This window comes from Balaenoptera acutorostrata, chromosome 1 (genome assembly GCF_949987535.1).
Source record: "Balaenoptera acutorostrata chromosome 1, mBalAcu1.1, whole genome shotgun sequence".
NCBI classification, from domain to species: Eukaryota; Metazoa; Chordata; class Mammalia; order Artiodactyla; family Balaenopteridae; genus Balaenoptera; species Balaenoptera acutorostrata.
This window is the reverse complement of record NC_080064.1, coordinates 138,386,747-138,412,257: the sequence shown is the minus strand read 5'-3', so window position 1 is coordinate 138,412,257 and position 25,511 is coordinate 138,386,747.

The following is a 25,511-nucleotide window of genomic DNA, read 5'->3' as shown; positions in this document are numbered from 1 at the left end:
CCCATAAGGTTAACAGCTGAACTTTCAGCAGAAACTCTGCAAGCCAGAAGGGACTGGCAGGACATATTTAAAGTAATGAAAGGGGAAAAGCTACAACCAAGATTACTCGACCCACCAAGGATCTCGTTCAGATTCGACAGAGAAATTAAAACCTTTACAGACAAGCAAAAGCTAAGAGAATTCAGCACCACCAAACCCGCTTTACAACAAATGCTAAAGGAACTTCTCTAGGCAGGAAACACAAGAGAAGGAAAAGACCTACAATAAGAAACCCAAAACTATTAAGAAAATGGTAATAAGAACATACATATCAATAATTACCTTAAATGTAAATGGATTAAATGCTCCAACCAAAAGACATAGACTGGCTGAATGGATCCGAAAACACGACTGGTATGTATGTGGTCTACAAGAGACCCACTTCAGACATAGGGACACATACAGATGGAAAGTGAGGGGATGGAATAAGATATTCCATGCAAATGGAAATCAAAAGAAAGCTAGAGTAGCAATTCTCATATCAGACAAAAAAAACTTTAAAATAAAGCCTATTACAGGAGACAAAGAAGGACACTACATAATGATCAAGGGATCAATCCAAGAAGAAGATATAACAATTGTATATATTTATGCACCCAACATAGGAGCACCTCAATACATAAGGCAAATGCTAACAGCCATAAAAGGGGAAATCGACAATAACACAATCATAGTAGGGGACTTTAGCACCCCTCTTTCACCAATGAACAGATCATCCACAATGAAAATAAATAAGGAAACACAAGCTTTAAATGATACATTAAACAAGATGGACTTAATTGATATTTATAGGACATTCCATCCAAAAACAACAGAATACACTTTTTCTCAAGTGCTCCTGGAACATTCTCCAGGATAGATCATATCTTGGGTCACAAATCAAGCCTTGGTAAATATAAGAAAATTGAAATCGTATCAAGTATCTTTTCCGACGACAATGCTATCAGACTAGATATCAATTACAGGAAAAAAATCTGTAAAAATTAGAAACACATGGACGCTCAACAATACACTACTTAATAACCAAGACATCACTGAAGAAATCAAAGAGGAAATTAAAAAATACCTAGAAACAAATGACAATGAAAACATGAAGACCCAAAACCTATGGGATGCAGCAAGAGCAGTTCTAAGAGAGAAGTTTATAGCAATACAATCCTACCTCAAGAAACAAGAAATATCTCAAATAAACAAGTTAACCTTACACCTAAAGCAATTAGAGAAAGAAAGAAAAAAAAAAAAACAAAGTCAGCAGAGGAAAGACATCCTAAAGATCAGACCACAAATAAATGAAAAAGAAATGAAGGAAACAACAGCAAAGATCAAAAAAAACTAAAAGCTGGTTCTCTGAGAAGATAAACAAAATTGATAAACCATTAGCCAGACTCATCAAGAAAAAAAGGGAGATGACTCAAATCAATAGAATTACCAATGGAAAAGGAGAAGTAACAACTGACACTGCAGACATACAAAGGATCATGAGAGATTACTGCAAGCAACTATATGCCAATAAAATGGACAACCTGGAAGAAATGGACAAATTCTTAGAAAAGCACAACCTTCCAAGACTGAACCAGGAAGAAATAGAAACTACAAACAAACCAATCCCAAGCACTGAACTTGAGACTGTGATTAAAAATCTTCCAACAAACAAAAGCCCAGGACCAGATGGCTTCACAGGCAAATTCTATCAAACATTTAGAGAAGAGTTAACACCTATCCTTCTCAAACTCTTCCAAAATATAGCAGAGGGAGGAACTCTCCCAAACTTATTCTATGAGACCACCATCTCCCTGACACCAAAACCAGACAAAGATGTCACAAAGAAAGAAAACTACAGGTCAATATCACTGATGAACATAGCTGCAAAAATCCACTGCACAATACTAGCAAACAGAATCCAACAGTGCCTTAAAAGGATCATACACCATGATCAAGTGGGGTTTATCCCAGGGATGCAAGGATTCTTCAATACATGCAAATCAATGTGATACACCATATTAAAAAACGGAAGGATAAAAACCATATGGTCATCTCAATAGATGCAGAAAATGCTTTCGACAATATTAAACACCCATTTATCATAAAAACCCTCCAGAAAGTAGGCATAGAGGGAACTTTCCTCAACATAATAAAGGCCATATATGACAAACCCACAGCCAGCATCGTTCTCAATGGTGAAAAAGTGAAACCATTTCCACCAAGATCAGGAACAAGACAAGGTTGCCCACTCTCACCTCTATTATTCCACACACTTTTGGAATTTTTAGCTAAAGCAATCAGAGAAGAAAAAGAAATAAAAGGAATCCAAATTGGAAAAGAAGAAGTTAAGCTCTCACTGTTTGCAGATGGCATGATACTATACATAGAGAATCCTAAAGATGCTACCAGAAACCTACTAGAGTTAATCAATGAACTGGTAAGGTTGCAGGATACAAAATTAATGTACAGATATCTCTTTCATTCCTATACACTAAAGATGAAAATTCTGAAAGAGAAATTAGGGAAACACTCCCATTTACCACTGCAACACAAAGAATAAAATACCTAGGAATAAACCTACCTAAGGAGACAAAAGACGTTTACTCAACAAACTATAAGACACTGATGAAAGAAATCAAAGATGACACAAACAGATACAGAGATATACCATGTTCTTGGATTGGAAGAATCAACATTGTGAAAATGACTCTACTACCCAAAGCAATCTACAGATTCAATGCAATCCCTATCAAACTACCAATGGAATTTTTCAGAGAACTAGAACAAAAAAAAAATTCACAATTTGTATGGAAACACAAAAGACCCCAAACAGCCAAAGCAATCTTGAGAAGAAAAACAGAGCTGGAGGAATCAGGCTCCCTGACTTCAGACAATACTACAAAGCTACAGTAGTCAAGACAGTATGGTACTGGCACAAAAACAGAAATATAGAGCAATGGAACAGGAGAGAAAGCCCAGACATAAACCCATACACATATGGTCACCTTATTTTTGATAAAGGAGGCAAGAATATACAATGGAGAAAGCACAGCCTCTTCAATAAGTGGTGCTGGGAAAACTGGACAGCTACCGGTAAAAGAATGAAATTAGAAGACTCCCAAACACCATATACAAAAATAAACTCAAAATGGATTAAAGACCTAAATGTAAGGCCAGACACTATCAAACTCTTAGAGGAAAACATAGGCAGAACACTCTATGACATCAATCACAGCAAGATCCTTTTTGACCCACCTCCTAGAAAACGGAAATCAAAAAGAAACATAAACAAATGAGACCTAAGGAGACTTAAAAGCTTTTGCACAGCAAAGGAAAACGTAAACAAGACGAAAAGGCCACCCTCAGAATGGGAGAAAATATTTGCCAACGAAGCAGCTGACAAAGGATTCATCTCCAAACTTTACAAGCAGCCCATGCAGCTCAATATCAAAAAAAACAAACAACCCAATATATAAATGGGCAGAAGACCTAAATAGACATTTCTCCAAAGAAGATATACAGATTGCCAACAAACACATGAAAGAATGCTCAACATCACTGATCATTAGAGAAATGCAACTCGAAATTACAATGAGGTATCACCACACACAGGTAAGAATGGCCATCATCAAAAAAATCTACAAACAATAAATGCTGCAGAGGTGTGGAAAATAGGGAACCCTATTGCACCGTTGGTGGGAGAGTAAATTGATACAGCCACTATCGAGAACAGTATGGAGGTTCCTTAAAAAACTAAAAATAGAACTACCATATGACACAGCAATCCCACTACTGGGCATATACCTGGAGAAAACCATAATTCAAAAAGAGTCATGTTCCACAATGTTCATTGCAGCTCTATCTGCAATAGCCAGGACATGGAAGCAACCTAAGTGTCCATCAGCTGATGAATGGGTAAAAAAGATGTTGCACATCTTCAATATAAAATGGAATATTACTCAGCCATAACAATAAATGAAATTGAGTTATTTGTAGTGAGATGGATGGACCTAGAGTCTGTCATACAGAAAGAAGTAAGTCAGAAAGAGAAAAACAAATACTGTATGCTAACACATATATGTGTAATCTAAAAAGAAAAGGGAAAAAAAACGTTTGGGAAGAACCTAGGGACAGGACAGGAATAAAGACGCAGACATAGAGAATGGACTTGAGGACATGGGGAGGGGGAAGGGTAAGCTGGGACGAAGTGAGAGAGTGGCATGGACTTATATATACTACCAAATGTATAATAGCTAGCTAGTAGGAAACAGCTGCATAGAACAGGGAGATCAGCTCATTGCTTTATGACCACTTAGAGGGGTGGGATAGGGAGAGCGGGAGGGAGACGCAACAGGGAGGAGATATGGGGATATATGGATATGTATAGCTGATTCACTTTGTTATAAAGCAGAGACTAACACACCATTGTAAAGCAATTATAGTCCAATAAAGATGTTAAAATTAAATAAATAAATAAATAATTTATGCCCCCACCAAATTAAATCTTTTTTTTTAACTAAATAAATAAAAAAGAGCACTCAATGACATGGAATGCTAAACCTAAGTATTTTCAGTACTATAGTAAATGTAAATGGATTAATATCTCCTATTAAAGTGTAATTTTTTTTATATTATGTGCAACTAAATTTTTTTCACAATATACAGGTAAAATAAAAGAATTACATTAGAATGGAGAAAACATTCCATGTATTTAAAAACAATAAAACAATAAGCATATAATATGCATCTTAGATATAAGTAGTCTTTAAGTTCAGAAAAATTTGTCATTATTGTAATTAGTATTATTATACCAATTTCTTTAAAACATTTTAATACTTTTTGTACTTGAAAAAATATTTTAATATTTTTTCTTCGCTCTTTTGCGGTCTAATACATGGTAAGTATTTAGGTGCTAACATAACTTAAAAATATATTTTGTTTTTTTTACAGCCGAACAAAACAGAATCAAGAAGAAATAGATAACTTGAACATACTGATCACTAAAAGCAAAATAGAGGGCTTCCCTGGTGGCACGGTGGTTGAGAATCTGCCTGCCAATGCAGGGGACACGGGTTCGAGCCCTGGTCTGGGAAGATCCCACATGCCGCAGAGCAACTGGGCCCGTGAGCCACAACTACTGAGCCTGAGCGTCTGAAGCCCATGCTCCGCAACAAGAGAGGTTGCGATAGTGAGAGGCCCACGCACCGTGATGAAGAGTGGCCCCTGCTCGCTGCAACTAGAGAAAGCCCTCGCACAGAAATGAAGACCCAACACAGCCAAAATAAATAAATAAATATATAGAATTTTTAAAAATATACAATCTGTAATTTTAAAAAACTCCCTACCAACAGAAGTCCAGGATCAGATGGTTTCACAGGCAAATTCTACCAAATATAAAAAGCAGAACTTACACTGATTCTTCTCAAACTCTTCGAAAAGATTGAAGAGTAAGGAATACTTCCAAAGACATTCTATGAAGCCACTATCACGCTGATATCAAAAACAGATGGGGGGGACTTCCCTGGTGGCACAGTGGTTAAGAATCTGTCTGCCACTGCAGGGGACATAGGTTCGAGACCTGGTCTGGAAAGATCCCACATGCCACGGAGCAACTAAGCCTGTGTGCCACAACTACTGAGCCTGCACTCTACAGCCCATGAGCCACAACTACTGAGCCTGATAGCCACAACTACTGAAGCCCACACACCTAGAGCCCATGATCTGCAACAAAAGAAGCCACCACAATGAACAGCCTGCACACCACAACAAAGAGTAGCCCCTGCTCACCGCAACTACGGAGAGCCTGAGCACAGCAACGAATGCCCAATGCATCCAAAAATAAAGAAAGAAAGAAATTTACTTAAAAAAAAACAAATAAAACAGATGGGGACTTTTCTGGTGGTAAAGCAGATAAGATTTCGCCTTCCAGTGCAGGGGGTGCAGGTTTGATCCCTGGTTTTGGTGCTAAGATCCCACATGCCTCACAAACAAGAAACCAAAACATAAAACAGAAGCAATATTGGAACAAATTCAATAAAGACTTTTTAAAAAAACACAGAGAAAGACACTACCAAAAAAGAAAACTGTAGGCCAATATCGTTGATAAATATAGATACAAAAATTCTCAACTGAATATTAGAAAACCGAATCCGACAACACATAAGAGGATCATACACCATGACCAAATTTGATTCACCCCAGTGTCACAAAGCTGTTTCAACATATGCAAATCAATCAACATGATACACCCCATCAACAAAGGAAAAACAAGAAACAAACGATCATCCCAATAGATGGCGAAAAAGCATTTGAAAAGCTTCAACATACATTCATGATAAAAACACTTACCAAAGTGGGTATAGAGGAAACATATCTCAACATAATAAAAGCTATTTATGACAAACCCACAGCCAATATAATACTCAACGTTCATAAGCTGAAAGCCTTCCCGCTAAAATCTGGAACAAGACAAGGATGCCCACTCTCACGTCTTCTCTTCAACATAGTATTGGAAGTCCTAGCCACAACAATCAGACAAGAAAAAGAAATAAAATCTAACCAAATTAGAAGGGAAGAGGTAAAGTTGTCATTATATGCAGATGACATGATAATATATATAAAGGAAACCCTAAAAATTCCACACAAACACTACTAGAACTGCTAAACAAATTCAGCAAAGTAGCAGGATACAAGATTAACATATATAAATAGGTTGCATTTCCTGGTTTTTCTTTCTTTTTTTTTAAATTTATTTTGGCTGCATTGGGTCTTCATTGTTGTGCACGGGCTTTCTCTAGTTGTGGCCAGTGGGGACTAGACTTTCTTGTGGTGCGCAGGCTTCTCATTGCAGTGGCTTCTCTTGTTGTGGAGCACGGGCTCTAGGCATGCAGGCTTAAGTAGCTGTGGCACATGGGCTCAGTATTTGTGGCTCACTGGCTCTAGAGTGCAGGTTAAGTAGTTGTGGCACACAGGTTTAGTTGCTCCACGGCATGTGAGATCTTCCTGCATCAGGGCTCAAACCCATGTCCCCTGTATTGGCAGGCGGATTCTCAACCACGGAGCCACCAGGGAAGTCCCTGGTTGCATTTCTTTACACTAACAATGAAATATCAGAAAGGAAATGTAAACAAGCAATCCTTTTTTTAATGGCATCAAAAAAAAAAAAAAATAAAATGCTTAGGAATAAACTTCACCAAGGAGGTGAAAGACTTATATACTGAGAACTACAAAACATTAGTAAAGGAAACTGAAGATGATTCAAAGAAATGGAAAGACATCCCACGCTCTTGGATGGCAAGAATTAATACTGTTAAAATGGCTATACTACCCAAAGCAATCTACAGATTTAATGTGATCCCTATCAAATTACCCATGACATTTTCCCCAGAACTAGAACAAATAATCCTAAAATGTATCTGGAACCATAAAAAGTCAGAAATGTGAACACAATCCCCAGGAAAAAGAACAAAGCAGGAGGCATAACCCTCCTAAACTTCAGACAATACTACAAAGTTACAGTAATCAAAGCCGCATGGTATTGGCACAGAAAGAGACACATGGATCAATGGAATAGAATAGAGAGCTAAGAAATAAACCCACACAACTATGGTCAATTAACCTTTGACAAAGGAGGCAAGAATATACAATGGGGAAAAGACAGTCTCTTCAGCAAGTGGTGTTTTGAAAGTTGGAGAGCCGTATGCAAATCAGTGAAGTCAGAACATACCCTCACACCATACACAAAAATAAACTCAAAACGGCTTATATGCTTAAATATAAGATAGGACACCTTATAACTCCTACAAGAGAACATAAGCAAAGCATTCTCTGACATAAGTCATACCAAAATTTTCCTAGGTAGTTCTCCTTAGGCAGTACAAATACAGTAAGTCACCTACATACGAACCTTCAAGTTGCAAACTTTCAAAGATGCAAACGTCCATTCGTGTGTCCAATCATGTAAGTTAGTTCACGTGTCTGGCATACATTGTCACGTGTGTGCTTCCTCTATATGTGGTTGTGCTTTTGTGTACTTTACAGTACTGTATAGAGTACAGTAGTATAGTACCTTTATTTCAAGCCAAAGATGCCTGGAAGCAAGCGTAAAAGCAGAGGTGATGTAGCTGGTACTGTTAAGAAGGGCCAAGCGATAATGACGGAAACAAAAGTGAAAGTAATTGAGAGAGTGGAGCGAGGCAAAAAGATGTTAGACATCGCTCATTCTTATAACATGAATCATTCAATCATTGGCAGGAATCTAAAGAACAAGGACAAGATCATGGAACGTGTGAAGTCTGCTGTGCCGACGATGTTGACAAAATATCCAAGAAGCATGGAAAAGTGATGGAGGAGATGGAGAAACTTCTCAGTGTGCGGATGCAGGATTAACATCAGCGTTGAGTCCTGCTCAACTTAACGCTGATTCAAGAGAAAGCTAAAAGCCTTTATGAAGACTTGAAGAAGAAACACGGCAAAGAATCAGAGGGCACATCTTTTAATGCCAGCCATGGCTGGTTTCATCGGTTCAAGGCTAGAGCCAGCCTTCACAATGTAAAAGTAAGTGGAGAGACAGCAAGTGCAGATAGGGTAGCTGTCCAGGAACTTCCAGAAACACTTTGAGAAATTATTGATGATGGCGTGTATTTACCCAACCAGGTTTTTAATGTGGATGAGACACAACTGTACTGGAAGAGGATGCCAGACCGAAGTTACATCAGTAAGGAGGAAAAGTTGATGCCGGGCTGTAAAGCAGCAAAGGATAGGTTAACTGTTGTTTGGTGGCAATGCTTCCGGTGAATTGAAGCTGAAACCTCTCTTAGTTTATCATTCACAGAACCCAAGAACCCTTAAAAACATAGCCAAGGGCTCTCTTCCTGTTGTGTGGAAGCGTAACCCCAAATCCCGAATTACACAGGCCACGTTCCAGGACTGGTTTTGCCACCACTTTATCCCAGATGTAGAGAAATATTGCTTGGAGAAGGACGTTCCAGCAAAACATTCTTTTGCTGCTCAACTATGCTCTGCGCCACCTCCCATTCATGGATGACTTTCATCCCAACATCAAAGTACTGCATCTGTCACCAAATACTACGTTGCTCATCCAACCTATGGACCAGGGTGTTATAGCGACTTTCAAGAAATATTATTTATGTCACACTTTTTGTCAGGCAGTAAAGGTAAGTGACAAATCAGGAACAACCTAGGGACAACTTTGGAAAGACTATAACATCTACAAGACCATAAAAAACATTGACTTTGCATGGTGTGAGGGTATGGCGGTCACCATGAATGGGGTTTGGAAGAACCTTTGCCCACAGTTTGTTCATGATTTTTGTGGATTTGAGAAGGTAGATCAGAAGTCCAAAGAGGTCTTCAGCAACGTAGTGACCCTCAGTGAGAAGCTGGAGCTAAATCTGCAAGAGGACGATTTCGCGGAACTCCTTGCTGTGCAACATGAGGAGCTTACTGATGGAATTGGAGGCCCAGAGAAAGGATGAAGAGGGACAGGAGGAAGAAAAAGTAACTGAAGAACTGAAGAGATTCACGACGCAGCAAATGGCAAGGGAATCTTCATTATTTGAGGAAGCACTGTTAGTTTTTGAGGCACAGGACCCGAACCTAGAATGGGACCCAAAGGTGGCAGCAGCCATTCAGAATGCAATCCAGTGCTACCTTGTCATCCATGATGAGAAAAAAAGAGCTACTACCCAGACATCAATGGATCATTCTTTCAAGAGGGTAGATAGAATTAAATCCAGCAAGGAACCAGAACCTTTGCCATCAACGTCAGGTATGAGTGAAATTGCAGCTTGCCCTCTGTCTCCTACTGCTGATAATCCTTCACCTCTACCATCTCCCACCTCCCCTCCCTCCTCCAATCAGTAACTCTGCTCGCCTGTTCCCTCGATGCCAGCCCGAGTATCCCAGCTGTTGTACTGTATTACTGTACTTTTCAAGTTACTGTACTGTAAGATTAAAAATGCTTTCTTTGTTTTTGTGCTTGTTTTTTATGTATTGTTTGTGTGAAAAGTATTATAAACCTATTACGGTACAATACCATATAGCCGACTGTGTAAGTTGGGTACCTAGGCGAACTTTGTTGGACTTACAAACAAATTGAACTTACAAACGCACTCTTGGAACAGAACTTGTTCATATGTAGGGGACTTACTGTAAAAGCAAAAAAGAAACAGGAACTAATCAAACTTATAAGCTTTTGCACAGCAAAGGAAACCATAATCAAAATGAAAATACAACCTATGGACTGGGAGAAAATATTAGCAAATGATGAGACTGACAAGGGCTTAATTTCCAAACTATACAAACGGCTCATACAACTCAATAACAAAATAACAAATAACTCAATGGAAAAATGGGTAGAAGACCTAAATAAACATTTCTCCAAAGAAGACATACAGAGAGCCAATAGGCACATGAAAAGATGCTCATCATCACTAATTATTAGATAAACGCAAATCCAAATTACAATGAGGTATCACTTCACCCTGATCAGAATGGCCATCATTAAAAAAAAAAAAAACTACAATTAACAAATGCTGGAGGGGGTATGGAGAAAAGGGAACCCTTCTACACTGTCGGTGGCCATGTAAGTTGGTGCAGCCACTATGGAAAACCGTATGGAGGTTCCTCAAAAAAACTATAAAGAGAGTTGCCATATGATCTAGCAATCCCACTTGTGGACATATATCTAGACAAAACTATAATTCAAAAAGATACATGAAACCCTATGTTCATAGCAGCACTATTTATAACAGCCAAGACATGGAAACAACCTAAATGTTCATTGAAAAATGAGTGTATAAAGAAGGTGTGGTATACGTATACAATAGATATTACTCAGACATAAAAAAGAATGAAATAATGCCATTTGCAGCAACATGGATGGACCTAGAGATAATGATACTACGTGAAGTAAGTCAAAGAGAGAAAGACAAATACCATATAATATCACTTATATGTGGAATCGAAAACAGGACACAAACGAGCATGTCAGTGAAACAGAAACAAACACACAGATATAGAAAAGAGAATTGTGGTTGCCAAGGAGAGAGTGAAGGAAAGATTGGGAGTTTTGGAATAGCAGAAGCAAACTATTCTACATAGGATGGACAACCCACAAAGACCTACTGTATAGCACAGGAAACTATATTCAATATCCTGTGATAAACCATATTGGAAAAGAATATATATAGATATATAGATATAGATAGATATATAGATAGATATAAAACTGAATCACTTTGCTGCACAGCAGAAATTAATACAACAATGTATAAAGGCTGCAGGGGGTGTGGAGAAAAGGGAACCCTCCTGAACTGTTGGTGGGAATGTAAACTGATACAGCCACTATGGAGAACAGTATGGAGATTCCTTAAAAGCTAAAAAATAGAACTACCATATGACCCAGCAATCCCACTACTGGGCATATACCCGGAGAAAACCATAATTCAAAAAGAGTCATGTACCACAATGTTCACTGTAGCACTATTTACAATAGCCAGGACATAGAAGCAACCTAAATGTCCATCGACAGATGAATATATAAAGAAGATGTGGCACATCTATACAATGGAGTATTACTCAGCCATAAAAAGGAACAAAACTGAGTTATTTGCAGTGAGGTGGTTGGACCTAGAGTCTGTCATACAGAGTGAAGTAAGTCAGAAAGAGAAAAACAAATACCGTACGCTAACACATATATATGGAATCTAGAAAAGTGGTACTGACGAACCTAGTGACAGGGCAGGAATAAAGACACAGATGTAGAGAACGGACTTAAGGACACAGGGGGCAAGGGGAGACAGGGACGTAGTGAGAGAGTAGCACTGACATATATACACTACCAAATGTAAAATAGCTAGTGGTAAGCTGCCGCATAGCACAGGGAGATCAGCTCGGTGCTTTATGTCCCCCAGAGGGGTGGGATAGGGAGTGTGGGAGGGAGGCTCAAGAGGGGGGGGGGTATGGGGAATATATGTATACATATAGCTGATTCACTTTGTTGTAAAGCAGAAACTAATACAGTGTTATAAAGTAAGTATACTCCAATAAACATATATTTAAAAAACCCACAACATTGTAAATCAACTACACTTGAAAATATTTTTTAAGTGCCAAAAATTTTCTGAATGTAAGTTTTACTGTGTGTGTGTGTACCACAGGTTCAATATATATGAATTATGTCAAATTGATTACATTGCTTTTCAAAATAAAGAATTTTTGATATTTTACATCAGCTTTGTGTTATAAATGCAGAAAAACTATATTATTTTTTTCTAAAGTTCAGAAATAGCCATTTTGCTCATTCGGTATACTATAAACCATTAACTATTAAAAAGGGATTCGTGACCTCTTCCTTCCAAAGAAATATTTCTCCACTCACACAAGTTTAATAGAATGTTCCGCCATGAACTGACTTCCCACCTTAGAGACACGAGATTTGCATCCTGAAATCTCTTTCCTGCAAAAATGTCCAATTATCATCCTAGCATTACAGAAATGCTTTTTTCCAGATCTCAAATTCCATACAACTTTAGTCAAGACATCATGTATGTTTTTTTCACACACACACAGACTGTATTTTATTTTTACAAGAGATAAATCAACTGACACCAAGCACTGTAAATGGATGACCACAACAAAAGCAACAATGATTGCTATTACCAAACACGAAACACACTCATACTATGTCATAATATTGACATTCAGTCCAGTAATCCTCCACTGTAACAGCTCCTTTACTTTGCAGTGAAAGACATCATGCATTTTTAAATAATCAGTACTCACCTGAGGTCTTTAAAAATCAACATAAACATAATTTTGTGTTCTCTTTCATCTACTCTGGTTCTAAGTGGTCATTTCTAAACGAAAGTATTTAAGTATGTTAACGTCATCTTATAACATCATATTTCAAATGACTACCGTGTCTCCAAACATGAAATATGAGGAACTCACAATTAGGCTCTCCAAAGTTTTGCTCTCTGAATGTGTATGACCCTTCTGCTGAACTCCACACTGTTCATTATTCTCTGAGAATATTCTTTTTCTTGTATGGCCATCTCACATGCTCTTTCATTTCATGAAGTTTTTTCCTACAATGTTATGCCTAGTTTATTTCTGAGAATATGCATTATTTCAGAATGATATTTATAGACACAAAGACTTCTCTATAATTCCCTGAGAGTTTCAGGAACTCCTTCTTCTTTTTTCTTATTTTAATACCTAGATTCTGAAGCTCTCCACAAAGCATTACTAAACTTGCATTTACATAAGTATCTACATATTAATCACACATTAATGCATTCACAATTGTATTATGATTTATTGCTAATTTTGGAGCTGTCTTATTTACCACCCTCTTGGAAATCACTTTAATATTTGCACTTAGGACTTGAAAGAGAATGGATAAATAAAAACCTGAAGAATATGCAAATACAATTTATATATTTCTCATAAAATTAGGTGATTATCTAACCTTTATCCAGAAAAAAAGAAGAGCCCAGATACTCTGCAGGCATGATCCTCGAGAATGTGTGGTCTTCCAGCAGGAAAACATGCAGTAATCCATGTGGCAGAGTTTACCTGTGACCAGCTGGGGTTAGTGACCTATGCATTCCTTACATGAAACATATCAGGAGTGGAAAAAGACAATTTGTCCGTTGTGGCAATAAGTATAATGAAGATTTGTAGCAGGTCATGCTCATATGTTCAACACAGGTACAATCAAAAGAATTGCTCAATTCTGGTAGATCTAAGTCTGTATCTGTTACCTTGTCTTTAACGAGGAAATGTCAGAACTGACTTACCAAGAAAAAAAGTGTTTTGTTTGTTTGTTTGTTTTAATTAGAGTCACGGTGAGTAAGGCAGGGTTCAGAACAGCTAATGTGACTTAGTGATTCTCTCATCAGGAAATACAGTTTCTACTTCCCTGTTTATTCTCCACATCCTGTAGTAAGTAAAGTTTCAATGAAAGATAAATCTACAGCGTGAAAAGAAAAGAAAACTTACATGTGTTGATGAGGTCATTTTGACAGGTTTTACCACGTATGTCAGTGTTTCTGGGGATGGACACAAGCCAGAGCTCCCTACTCTGACATTTTCACTGATGTCATTCCCCTTGATCCTCAATTTGAAAGTGGATAAAAATGTTTTCTATGCTTTCTTCTTTAAGAAATTAAATAAAGAATGCTTTCTAGACATGATCCTCTAATGATTTTCAGTCAGTGGTCATCAACAGAGGAAAAGCACAGAATCTCATCCCCATACAAGGGTGACATTCAGTCAGGTAAGAAAATTCTCCCCGAAATCATAGCTTCATCTTTAACATGCAGTCAAAGGCTTTCACAGGTTCTTCATCACTGTGCACTCAGCCCTACCATATGGGATTGGCTCTGAGAATCTCACATCAGATGACTGACAAACATGTCATAGTACACTGATCTGGTACCAGATCCTGCCTCTCTTAATGATCTCCCACAGGGACATTGGAATATTCTAGGATATTTCCTGGAGCCCTCTATTCTACACAGGTACACTTCCAAGTAGAAGCAGAAGCTGGGATTCTCACTGGGACCCCTGCCCTGTCCAACCAACGTCTCTAGAAATATGATGTTCTAATCTCTCCTGATTAGAACATTTCAAGGTCTCTCCCTGTGCTAATGTAGTAAAGGTAAAAGAGAAACAAGAAAGAGCAAACTATGCAGGGAGCAATATATAAGATTCCTTTACTTAACGTATTTATCTGATATACCCAAATACTGAGAAATATAGATTCATTTCATAATGTTCAAGAAAAGAGGAAGAGGAACCTCCATGCCAACAGTATATATAAAATGGAATCAATATTGCATAAGCTCCAGCTTAAGCTTAGCTACGAGGTACTAACCCTTCTCATAAAGAAGCAATAGTTCTCCATCATTTGAAGCACACTGAGGACTCAGACAGCTGGACACTGAAGGAGTAGCCTCCTCACTCGAATTCTGTACCTGCATCACAGAGCAGTGAAATATTCCCAAAGAATTAATAAGGATGAGTGGGGGAGGCGAAATAAAAAAGATGAATCCATAGTCTGTCCTACCGTCTGTTCTGTTGGATATTACCACCATCTTGGCCCAATATGACCTTCCCACTTTTCTCTGGGTCTCCCTACTTTCCACCTCCATCCTCTCATTATATCTTACCTACACTTGGGAACGACTCTAGTTTTTCCACTTATCTTTATCAACAAGTAATCCAAATAGCAACTGTGTATATAACTCCTTAGAAACCTCAGGTCTGACTCAGTAATAATACATGACCTTCAAAGTCCAAAGTTTTCCTAATTCCCTTTATTATTATTTTTTTCTAATTTCCATGTACTTACATTCTTAAGACCTCCACTGTTCTCAGGTTCGTCTTCCCTGCAAAATCTGTCAACCTAGACATAGACTTAAGTACCAGCCTCTAATTATCTCCTAGGGAATCCAGTTTTTAAAAAAAACCTCAGCAAGCCTTATGGACTTTATTAAAGACTCTTTAAGATAACCAATGGGAGATAGCAGCACACCCACAGATATCTATCTAATACACCCTCAGAGTAATTTTTTTTTTCTCTTTTATAAAGTCTCTTCTGGCCAATGAAGACTCTCAGCTCTTCTTCTTCAACATATGCAGTGTCTCACCCTTCTGATTGCTCTCTGCTCTATCCCAGGTCCACTCCCTTTCCTGATATTACATTCTTTCCCAATTTTGTATGTTGGTAAAATCAAATAACATAAAATATAACATGTTAGTTATTATAAAGTGCACCGTTCAGTGATATTAAATGCATTCATATTATTGGGCGATCAACATCACCATTTATCTTTCTAATTCTTTTCTACGTTTTAAAACTGTAACTCTATATCCTTTAAATATAACTTTCCTTTTTGTTCCATAACCACCTGAAAAGCGTCATTACCCTCCCAATTTCTATGGTTTTGACTACACTAAGTACCCCCATATAATTGAAATAAGTAGTTGTATTGTTATGACTCACTAAAAGTCACAAAAATGGCATTTTTGGTAGCTAAATTTCCTCAAGATTCATCCATGTTGTAGCATATTCCTAGATCTTTTCCTTTTTAACACTGAATAATATTGTATTATATGGGTATACCACACTTTGCTTATCCAGGAACTAGTGGATGAACACTTAGGTTGCTTTCATATTTTAGCTACTGTGATTATTACTGCTCTAAACACTGGAGTACAAATATTTCTTTAGGACCCTGATTTCAATACCTTTGGGTATACCTCATAGTAAAATTCCTGGATCATGTAGTAATTCTATTTTTCAATATCTGAAAAATTGCCATACTCTTTTGCAAAGCAGCTGTATCATTCTGCATTCCCTCTGACATAGCACAATGGTTCCAACTCCCTCACATCCTCACCAATAGTTGTTTTCTGCTTGTGTATGTGTGTGTGTGCTTGTGTGTGTATGCATGCACACAAATATATAAACATGCATTTAGTGATATGGAGCATCTATTCAAGTGCTTAGTCATTTGTACATCTTTTTGAAGAACCATCTATTCAAGTCTTTTATCCATTTTTGAATCAGGGTGTTTGCTTTTTGCTCAATTGTAGGAGTTCTCTGTATATTCTGAATAGAAATCTCTTGTCAGATAGATGGCTCTGAAATATTTTATCCCATCTTGTGGGTTGCCATTTTATTCTGTTTACATTTCTTTGATACACATTTTTTTTAACTTATGTACTGCAACTTGTTTATTTTTTTGTTAGCTGTACCTTTGTTGTTCCTTCGTTTCATATGGAGGAAAACACTGCCAAATCCAATATCATGAAGCTCTTGTCCTGTATCTTCTTCTAAGACTTTTAATATTATTAGGTCTTATATTTAGTTTCTTGATACGTTTTCATTAATTTTTTCATATGATGTTAGGTAAGGGTCCATCTTCCTTCTTTTGCATGTTGCCCACAAGACTTCTCAGCACCATGTGTTGAAAATACTATCCTTTCTACTTTGAAAAGTCTTGGCAACTTGTCAAAAATCATTTGGCCATATATCAGGGTTTATTTCTGGGTGTTGTATTCTATTCTATTCTATTGGTCTTGAATAAGGGAGAAAATAGTATAACCTATCCAGGTTGATGAAGAACATAAAGAAAGACCAGGACTGAGAATTAGAAGGGCAATATAAAACAGCAGGGAGTAAAAGACAGTGTGAGAGAAGATCTTGTATTTGCGAGTTCATGGAAATAGGATCATGCTAAAACCACTAAACACCTGACTTTGAACAATACGGTAAATGTGCCAGCAAGAAACATAACACTTACCCATCTCTGGGAAATATAGTATGGGCATAAAGATAAACTACACACAAATATATTAAAAAGGGAAGGGTTTTCATGGTGTGAGAATATTGTGGCATTTGAAATACAATTTACTTCTGTTCTACCATTGTCTCTAAAATTTATCAAAGTCTATATACAAGCAATTCCAATTCTGGTAATGTGCTTGACAGGTTTATATATGAACTTCAGTAGAGCAGTAAATGTACATTCATAGTAGGACTGTTCCCTAAACCAAAAAACAAAACACAAAAACTGCAAAGACTAGAGTTCACTTTGTCAACACACATACAGATGCAATGATGGTTAACGGTCCGAAAACAGAAGGTGAGCATGGGTGCAAGAGGTTAATCCCCAGGCTGGGGGGGGGTGCAGAGTTTGAGGGTAACTCAAGTAGAAAAGGCTTTTGTCCTATCCTTGATTTTTGAGGTATGGAAATTCACAGGTCACTACCTTCATTTCAAACTGAATGAATGCACTATTCAATTGTTTTAAACAGGCGAAGTAAACATGAGTGATAATAAATTTCAAACTGTTTCTAATCAAATAAGATACTAAGAAAATTTAATAATATGATTTAAGAATGGAGTAGAGAGATTTTCCAACATGGTAGCATTCAAAGACCCAGAGCTTGATGCCTCTCATGGGCACACCAAAGTCACAACTGTTTACAGAACAGCAATTGATGAAAAAGGCCGGGACCTACCATAAAAGATGTTTTACAGCTAAAGATATAAGGAAGGCACCTCGACAAGACAGAAAGGAAGGGCAAAATCTCAATAGAGTCAAGACCCATACCACCAAGTGGGTGGCCCACAAATGGGAGAATAATTACAATTTCAGAGGTGCTCCCAGGTAGCAAGGGGTATGAAGCCAACATCAGGATCCCAAGCCCAGGGATCCTGTTCTGGAAAGAAGAGTTCCTAGAAAGTTGGGCTTTGAGGACCAGTAGTGCTTCTTTTCCAGAGAGCCAGAGGGTTGTGGGAAATAGAGATTCCACTCTTAAAAGATGCTCACAAAATCCCACATGATCTGAGAACCAGAACAGAAGCAGTCATTTGAAAGGATCCCGGGTCACACCTACCTCCTGATCTTGGAGAGTCTCCCAGAGAGGCAAGAGGCAACTACAGAACAGCCTCAGGGACAGAGACACTGGCAGCAGCCATTCGGGGGAGCTCCTTCTACCTCGTGGACGCTGGTACCAGCAAGCATAATTTCAGAATCCTCCCTGTAGCTTATCAGCCTCAGGACCGAGCCCCACCCATTTCCACCAGACTACAGACACAAGTACTAGGATGCTGCAGGCCAAGCAACTAACTGAGCAGGGGCATAGCCCCATCCACCAGCAAACAGGCTGCCTTCAGATCCTCTCAGTGCACAGCTGCCCCTGGACATGGGTCCAGCCACCAAAAGCCCCAGGACCAGCCTCCACACCTCAGTGGACAGGCACCAGCCCCAGAGTCCCTGGCCCCTCTGACAAGTGAGTCTGCTCTGGCCTTGGAGTCAGCCTCACCATCAGCAGGTGGTAACTGCACAGGGACTGGATGGAGCTTGGTCCTACCCAACAGCAAACCTGCTTTAGCAGTGGGATCAGCCTCATACACCAACAGGCACACACCAGCTCCAGGAATACCACAGCCCAGCAGCCTGTGTAACCAGGTCACTTAATTGCAGGCCAGAAGCAGCCATGGACTCAGCTGGGTCCTGACCCTGCCCATCAGAATGCCAACACAAGATTAGGGATACCCCCGGCCCTGCAGAGAGCTGTGTCAGGAACAGTGACCCAACACCAACTCTGTGGCTCCTGGGCCCTGCAGCCAGAACGCAGAACCTGTCTCTTCCTCCCAGTAGCCAGCATAGCCCCAGAACCAGTGACTGGGCACTAGCCCTGATATCACCTGGACTGCAATTCTACCTGTAAGTGAACCAGCACCAGATTTGGTGTCCCCCAGAGTTCTGCAGCCAGCTGCCTTATGATTTAGTCTCACCAAGCAGCACAGACAGCCTCCATACAAGGCAGAGCCTGATAAACAAGCAGTCTGGGGGCAGCCAAGCCTACCAGACTACCCACAGTAGTCAGCCCACCATAGCAGAAGAGCCCAAGCAGCCCACATAGGGGGTACACCTAGAATATATAGCTCTAGTGACCAGGGCAGAGGGGGCTGCTGGGACCCATAGGACATCTCCTACAAAAGGCCACTTCCCCAAGGTCAGGAAATGTAACGAACCTACTACACACATAGCAATAAAAACAGGAGGTTAAGAAAAATGAGGTGACACAGAAACACGATCCAAATGAAGGACCAAGATAAGAATTCAGAAGAAGATCTAAGTGAAGTGGAGATAGTCAATCTCCTCAACAAAGGGTTCAAGGTATTGACTGTAAAGATGATCAAAGAACTCAGGAGAAGAATGGACGACCAGAGCAAGAAGTTACAATTTTTTTAAAAAGAGTTAGACCATTAAAGAACCACAAAACAGAGATGAGGAATACAATAACTGAAATGAAAAATACATTAAAGGAAACTACTGTAGACTAAATGATACAGAGGAATGAATCAGAAAACTGAAGGACAGAGTACTGGCAATCACTGAAGATGAACGGTAAAACAATAGATTAAAATGAAATGAGGAAAGTTGAACAGACTTGTGAAACAACATCAAGTGTACTAATATTTGCATTATACTGGTCCCAGAAGCAAAAAGGAAAGACAAAGCAGTGTAGAACATACCTGAAGACATAAGAGTTGAAAACTTCCCTAACCTGGGAAAGAAAACAGACATCCAAGTCCAGTAAACACAGTAAGGCCAAAACAGGATCAACCCAAAGAGGACCACACCAAGACTCATTGTAATTAAAATCGAAAAAAAAAAAGATAAAAAGACACTATTAAAAGGAGCAAAGGAAAAGCAACAAGTTACCAACATGGGAAGTTGCATAAAGTTATCTGCTGACTTTTCAGGATAACCTCTGCATGCCAGAAGGGAGTGGCATGGTATATTTAAAGTCATGAAAGGAAAAAGCCTATAAGCAAAAATACTCTACCCAGCAAGGCTCTCCTTCAGATTTGATGGTGAGATCTAAAGTTTTACAGAGAAGCAAAATTAAAAGAGCTCAGCGTCGCCAAACCAGCTTTATGAGAAATCTTAAAGGGGCTTTTCTAAGTGAAAAAGAAAAGGTCACGATTGAAACATAAAAATTAGGAAAGGAAACTTACTAAAGGAAAAACCTCATTGGTTAAGGCAAATATTCAACAAAGGTAGTAAATCAACCATGGACACAGCTAATAGGAAGGATGAAAAAAAAACAGTAATAAATTCATCTATATTCACAATAAGAAGTTAAGGGACACACAAAACAAGTAGATGTAAAATATAAGGTCGAATTCAGTAACTGTGGGGGAGCAGAGTAACAATGCAGGGTTGTTAGTGTCCATGTGAAATTAAGAGCTCAGCAACTTAAATAATCACACACACACACACACACACACACAAAACTGAAAGAAATCCAAACATAATATTAAAGATAGTCCTCACATCACAGATGAAGGGAATAAAAGGGGAAGAAAGGAACACTGAAGAAATTAAAGAGGGATTCTAAAAATACCCAAGACAAATGAAAATGAACACACAATGATCCAAAATCTATAGGACACAGCCAACGCAGTTCACAGGGGGAAGTTATAGTGATACAAGCTTATTCTTAGGAATCAAGAAAAATATCAAATAAACAACCTAACATTACACCTGAAGGAATTAGAAAAAGAAGAAAAAACAAAACTCAAAGCTGTCAGAAAGAAAAATTAAGAAAACTATACCATATGCAATGACATCAAAAAGAACAAGATACCTAGGAATAAACACACCTAAGCAGGTAAAAGACATGTGCCCAGAAATCTATCAGCCATTGGTGAAAGAAGTTGAAGACAACACAAAAAGATGGAAAAATATAGCATGTGCATCGACTGGAAGAATTAATACTGTTAAAATAACCATACTACCAAAGACAATCTACAGATTTAATGCAATCCCTATCAGAATACCAAAGCATTTTCACAGAACTTGAAAAAGTAATTTTAAAATTTGTATAGAAACACAAAGACCCCAAATAGCCAAACAATCTTGAGAAAGAACACAGCTGGAGGCATCGCGCACCTTGACTTCAGACTATACTGCAAAGCGACAGTAATCAAAGAGAAAGGTACCAGAGCAAAAACAGACACAAAGATCACTGGAATAGAATAGAGATCCCAGAAATAAGCCCACACACTTATATTTAATTGATTTATGACAAAGCAGGCAATATGGAGAAAAAACTGTCTCTTCAATAAGTGGTACTGGGAAAACTGGTCAGCTACATGGAAAAGAATAAAATTAGATTATTTTAGCACACCATATATAAAATAAATGCAAAACTGAATAAAGACCTAAATGTAGGACCAGAAACCATAAAACCCCTAGAGGAAAATATAGAACATTCTTCAACATAAATGACAGCAACAGTTTTAGGTTCAGTCTACTAAGGCAAATGAAACAAAAGCAAAAATAAACAAATGGGACTTCACTAAACTTAAAAGATTTTGCACAGCAAAGGAAACCAAAGACAAAATGAAAAGACAACCTGCTGAGGGAGAGACAATATTTGCACATGATAAGAGGTTAACATCAAAAAAGATGACCAAGCAAGGGTTCATACCTAAACTACAGAAACAGCACATACAACTCAATATCAAAAAAACACCCAAAATCTTTTTTAAAAAAAATGAGAAGACCTAAATAGACATTTTTTTCCAAGGAAAAACTACATATAGACAGCCAGAACTCACAAAGATGCTAAGCATAGCTAATCGGCAGTAAAATTCAAATCAAAACTATGAGATATATCACCTCAGTCTTGTCAGAATGACTGTCATCCAAAAGATCACAAATAACAAAGGTTAGTGAGGATGTGGAGAAAGGGAAACTCTTGTACACTCTTGATGTGAATGTGAAGTAGTGCAGCTACTGTGGAAAGCAGAATGGAGGTTCCACAAAAACCTAAAAATAGAACTACCATAATATCCAGCAATTTCACTGTTGGGTATATCAGAAGAAAACAAAAACACTATTTCAAAAAAAATAACTGCACACCAATGTTCATAACAGTGTTATTTGCCATAGCCAAGATATAGAGTCAAACTAAGTGTTCATCAATAGCTTAGTGGATAAAAAAGATTTTTTATGATGACTTCAGCAAAAAATGAAATTTTGCCATTTGCAAGAACATGGATGGATTTGGAGGGTATTATCCTTAGTAAAATAAGCCGCAGAGAAAACAAGCATGGCATGTTATGAGAAGAAAAGCATGGTATGGTATGAGAAAACAAGCATGGTATGTTATCACTTACACGTGGCATCTAAAAAATTGAATACAATAACAACAGAAAAACAGACTCACAGATTAAAGACTAGTGGTTACCAGCAGGGAGAGATAGGGTGGAGGAGCAAAATAGTGGTAGGAGATTTTGAGGTACAATCCACTATGTATAAAATCAATAATCTACAGTGATGTACTGTATAGCATGGGGAATATAGCCACTCTTTTATAATAACTATAAATGGAGAAGAACCTAAACATTTATGAATCACTACGCTGTACCTCTGAAACTAATATAATAATGTAAATTAACTATAGATCGATAAAATATAAAGTAAGAAACAATAAAGGGGAGACACAGATTATTAGATAGAAATCAATTAAATAAACACAAGTTTTGGAAATCAAGGAATTAAAAAACAACACGTAAGACACAACATTGGCATTTAAAGTGTACAATCTATTCATTTAAAAGAAATCATTTAAGTGGTAAAAAATGGTACCCATTCTCACAATTTTGTATATCTAGGATAAATTATTATCTACAAAAATATGTTACAAATATTCACTCAAAAAGAAAGAGAAAATTGGGATAAACCCATTTTAGTATACAAATTTAATATCAAAGTCTCTATGCAAAACTGATTTGAATAAGTTCTGTTAGCCACTTCTAGTTTCTTTGTGATGTAAAATCTTTTAAAGCATAAAAATCAGCCTTTCTACATTATTCCATTAGACATACATAGAAGTTAAAAGAAATGAGAAGACAGAACAATCAACCAGGAAGGTGAATTTACTGAGAAACAGTCATTCGTTCTCCCTCCTCCTTTTCTTTTCCTCCTTTTCCAGGTCTCTTTCGGTTCCGATCAAGAGAAATCTTGAGAGTTCTGAGAATATTTCTTTGAGGGCTTCAAATCACCATACCTACATCCTCTGCCACAACTACACACACGGAAACAAAAATAAACTTCTGCTATCTACTCACGTAGGAGGGATTCATGCAAAATAAACACCTACATGGAGACCAACAGGTGAGTTTTCTACCTGTTCTTTCTAATGTCCTTCCATTATAGTAAATCCCACACATTACGAGGAAGAAATGGTTATGTGAGCTTTTCCTTGAAGTCAAAAAACTTGCATTCATTTCAAGTACCTGGTGATCATAGGGTACAGCCAGGGAAGGTGCCATCCCCCTTGGGGGGAGGGGCGGTGGATGGGCTCCCGCACCCATGCACCTCCTGATGCACAGATTCTGGAGAAACGAAAGGCGGTCACACCGCAGTCAGCCTGTCAGGCTGTCGGGCCACTGGGCAACCCGACCAGCCTGGAAGTGCCCCATCAGTTTGCTGAAAGCAAAACCCTCTCCCCCCTGTGAAGCCAGGCAATTTGGGTAAGAGAGTCAGAGGACACCGGTAATCAACTCCTCCTCTCTGTTCACCTCCTTGGGGTTACAGCAACCCCATCTCCAAACCCAAATCTGACCCTGGAGTGCCAAACTGGGAGTGGCAGGTGGGCTCTGCTGGTGCTTCAGCGCCCTCTGGAGGTTGTCTGCTCTAATGGCAACTCTCAGCCCTTCCTCCTCCTCTTTCCCTAGTCCTGGGGGCTGCCTTGGCCTCCTGCAGCTGCTGGCCTGAATTCATTCTTCTTTTTTCTCCAATTACAATGAAGTGTCTTACAGAGGTTTGGAATCTCTTGAAGAAGGAAGATCTTTTAGCCAATACACCTTAACCGTGAGAAGTTGGTTTCAAGAATGAACCTGAAATACTGTATTTTTCTCCTGATGATTCCAAGGAGAGACAGCTCAAGTTTTCTAAATCATAAGAAAAACCAAGGTAAATATGATATTCTGAGCCAGAGATGAAAAAACAGTTTTTAGCACCCCCTCCTCATGTCATATGACCGGGATTTAAATCAATCAGCTGCCACTGGTTTTTAAATCAAGTGACCCAACTTTAAATCCATCAGCTGCTTCCCTGTAACTCACGTGACTTGGCTTTGAATAGTAAGAAATGCAGAGGTATAAAAATGATGTTCTGAACAACAAATGGAAAGACAACATTTTAGAAAGTTTTTTCCTTTTCGAAAGGACCATTCATTGCCTACAGAGTAAAGGATTCCCTTGTGGATTTCTTGAACTGTAAACACATACATTGTCTCCGTTGGCTTGATTGACTTAGATTTTGGGGTTTTTTTTGTTGTTGTTGTTAACATCTTTATTGGAGTATAATTGCTTTACCTTGTTGTGTTAGCTTCTGCTGTATAACAAAGTGAATCAACTATTCGTATACATATATCCCCATATCCTCTCCCTCTTGTGTCTCCCTCCCACCTTCCCTATCCCACCCCTCTAGGTGGTCACAAAGCACTGAGCTGATCTCCCTGTGCTATATGCAGCTGCTTCCCAATAGCTATCTATTTCACCTTTGGTAGTGTATATATGTCCATGCCACTCTCTCACTTCATCCCAGCTTACCCTTCCCCCTCCCTGTGTCCTCAGGTCCGTTCTCTACATCTACGTCTTTATTCCTCTGCAGCGACTCCTGCTAGGGACGGATACTTCCTTTTATGCTCAGGGAAATCCCCTAGTTTGAATATGATTTGAGTTTGATCCTGTGAAACCATCAGAACTTCCCACCAGAGATAAATGAGGAGATTCTGGCCTTTATTAGTATGCATGATGAACACGGGTGTCCTGGCTGTACTTGCCAACCCTCCTATTTTACCCACCTATTTTTATCCACCTTCCTCCCTGTGAGTACCTTTGACCAACCCTGAGTTCA